Source organism: Otolemur garnettii, unplaced genomic scaffold (genome assembly GCF_000181295.1).
Source record: "Otolemur garnettii isolate 467f Iridium unplaced genomic scaffold, OtoGar3 scaffold00161, whole genome shotgun sequence".
Taxonomy (NCBI): Eukaryota; Metazoa; Chordata; class Mammalia; order Primates; family Galagidae; genus Otolemur; species Otolemur garnettii.
In genome coordinates, this window is record NW_003852556.1 from 919312 (window position 1) to 922847 (window position 3536).

A 3536-nucleotide genomic window follows, 5' to 3' on the forward strand; every position below is an offset into this window, starting at 1 on the left:
GCCCGGCTATTTTTTGGTTGCAGCCATTATTGTTGTTTGGCGGGCCCGGGCTGGGGATTCGAACCTGCCACCTTAGGTATATGTGGCTGGCGCCTTAGCCACTTGAGCCACAGGCGCCGAGCCATATCCTGTCACTTTTGAGGACAACTTTCTCCCTAGAACAAAGAGAGAAAGCTGTGGGTATGTGCGGCAGGCCCCTCACCTACAGCTCTGTTCCGAGGACTCCATGTCCCAGGAATAAACCATCCAGACAGATGCTACCTCTTCACAGAATCCAAAATTTGTTACTCAAAAAAGGGACATTGTCAATGACATGCTGAACTCCTAAAGGCTATATCACACTGACCAACAATGACAAAACCCAGAGATCAGGTCTGAGTCACCTAAACTGAAGAGCCGTGAAAGCACAGAAAACAGACCATGGAGTGAACTCGGATCCTTTCTGGGCAGTGTTGGCAGTAATCTGTGAGCCTCAGGCTGGGTCATGGCTGGGTGCTCACTGCCCTGGGACCAACACACAGCACACACATGCTCCTCTGCTCTACACCTGGGCTGATATGCACCATGAAGCAACAGTCCTGATGCCATCAGCCCCTCTGCAGTGGGCCTGCCTCTCTGCCGGTCCTGTGGGTGCCGCACCCCTACTGTGCCAAGTGAACAAATGCACAAGCATGGTGCCAGCCTGCCAACAGCACCAGCTGGGTTTCAGAGATAAGACTGTAAACATCTTTCTTTCAGAACTGATGGAAAGGTAAAATTATAAAAATGATAAATACTAACACCTAACGACTCTGTTTTGTTATCATTTAAACATCAAACAGTGTATTCTCCCTTTTTTAGGATTCAGAAATCAAAGCACCTTCTGAAAGCGTCATCTGGCCAGGTGCAGCAGCTCCCACCTGTAATCCCAGCACTCTGGGAGGCCGAGGGAAGAGGGTGGCTCCAGGGTTAGGAGTTAGAGACCAGCCTGAGGAAGGACGAGAACCTGTCTCTGCTAAAAACAGAAAAACTAGCTGAGCAATGGGCACCTGTAGTCCCAGCTATTTGGGAGCCCAAGGCAGGAGGATTGCTTGAGCCCAGGAGTTTGAGGTTGCAGTGAGCTATGATGATGCCGTGGGTGTGAGAGTGAGACTGTCTCAAAAAAAAAAAAGAAGTTTCATCTTCAAAGATAAAGCAGTCTTCCAAAAATGGAGTGCTCTTTGGGGTATTATTTTACCAATCTGATATCTTGCCAAAAATGTCATTAATGGAACTTAATGCCAGTAAATTAGGTAGCACAACTATGCAGTGAACATGAAGATGAGAAATCAGTTTTTATGCTCTGGGGACTGGTCCCATTTCTTTAACATTAATAAGAGAGTAAAGAAAAAAACCCGGTATTTGCTAAAAACCCCATTCAGAAGCACAAAAGCCACTTCCAGCTCTTTTGTATTTTCAAACTTACAACTTCAGATTTTCTTGAGTGTCTCCTCCCAAAACTTGGGTTTCCCTCCACATGTGTGTACCCTCTGGGATCCGAGGAGGGACAGGGCTCGTCTAGGAGAAGGTGCTCGACCTAAAAAGCATCGTGAAGAGCAGTCTCCACAGCAGCAGGCTCGGGCTGTCCTGCCCTGGGTCCATCTGACACTGCCCCTTCTCTGGGCCATGCACTCAAGAGTCTCCTCCTTCCCAGTTGCCTGGAAAATCCCCCGGTGTCCCCACCAGGACTGCCGCATAACAACAGCAGGTGTTGACAGTAATGCTTCTGATAGATGCTGAGCTTAGACTCACCACAGGCTCACAACTGGCACCTGCCTGTGCCTGGGCAATGCCAGAGGCAGCATTTCCGAGAGTTTTGTACCTGCTGTCTCAGTCAGTGCTTTTTAAATAAATTTAACTCATTTACCTCCACATCAGTCCTAGCAGAGAGGTTCTCTCATGAGTACATTGTACAGACGTAAACCAGAACCAGTGATTTCACTTCCTAGTAGCAAACCAGCCCTGTGCAGTGACTGTTGTCTTACGGTGGATACCTGCACCCCATACCTTATCTGAATTTTGCTGCAAGAACGTTAATAAATTTTAATTTTAGTCCTTCAATAGAATTCTGTTTTGAGTAACTAGATTTTTTTTTCTTGAGGCAAAGCCTCACTCTATTGCCCAGGCTAGAGTGCCATGGTGTCACAGAGCACAGCAATTTCAAACTCCTGGGTCAGGCGATTCTTCTGCCTCAGTCTCCCAAGTAGCTGGGACTACAGGCACCTGCTGTGATGCCCAGATAATTTTTCTATTTTTAGTAGAGACAGGGTCTCACCCTTGCTCAGTCTGGTCTCAAACTCCTGAAGAGAAGCAATCCACCCACCTCGGCCTCTCGGACTGCTAGGATTATAGGCATGAGCCACTTCGCCCAGCCTAGATTTTTCTATTTATTTGTATCAGACAATGGTAGTTACTTGTAAACATTTTGAAAGATAATAATGAATATTTCTTTCTCTAAAACCAGAGTTATAAAAGGATGTGAGCAGATAAATTCTTAATCATTAAGTGAAGCACGAAAGCGTGACCCACAACAGTGTACATCAGACACTTCAACCAACACTACGCTCGCCCAGGGGGAGCGTCCTGCTGGCACTGTGGCCCAGGGATGGAGCCTTTAGCAGCAAAGATTGCACAGAGCAGCAGGAAGGCAGGAGGTGGCACCTTATGCTCTGCATCTCAGCCACAGGGGACTGTGTTGGGTGGAATCGTGACTGACAGACCCTAAAGGACTGCAAATTATTCTCTGCTTTCTGGATAAAGCATCCACTTCACGACCCGGGAAAACTTTACTTGAAGTTTATCGCCAGAACAGATCCCTCAAGTCATATTCCCTCTATATCTGCTAGTCCCTAAAGTCTGATGCTACGGTGACTTCTCTGTTGCTCCGCCGGCACTGACGGCAACAACAAAGGTCCTCTCCCCGGACAGCATCTGGTCCTGGAAGAGCCAGAGCCTTTCTTTCTTTCCCAGCAGCCAGGCTTGTCTGAGCAGCGGCAGGACAGTGAAGCTTCCCAGCCCCGCTGCTGAGCGGCACTTCTGAGCAGGGTTCACAAGGGTGCAGGATAGGCCTAATTCTTAGGGAGCTCCACTTAAAGCTGGAAGGAGAGGGCAATCCCCAATGCCGTCAGCAAACAACACAGAACAGCACAGGGTGAAAGGCCAGAGTGGGACCCGCGGGAAGGGAGCAGGAAGAGAACTGAAGGAGAGGGAGACTGACCTGGACAAAGAGGCAAGAGGACCCTAGAAAGGTGGCCAGTGACCACTGGACATGACCACAGGCTGTGGTCCAGCAAACTCAGACTCATTGAGTCACACAAGCTTTATATTTGTTGTTTGCTTTGCTTAAACAAAGGGGTAATCAGCATGGAAACGGAGGAATGAATGGAGTTGATTCCTACAGATCCAAACTAAGACTGTTCCTCTTCACGATGTCTAGAGCATTCTTTGAAGTCAGTTATACTGTAAGATACAGTCACACCTCCACAGCTGACCACCTCCCTACACTGACCACCCCCTTA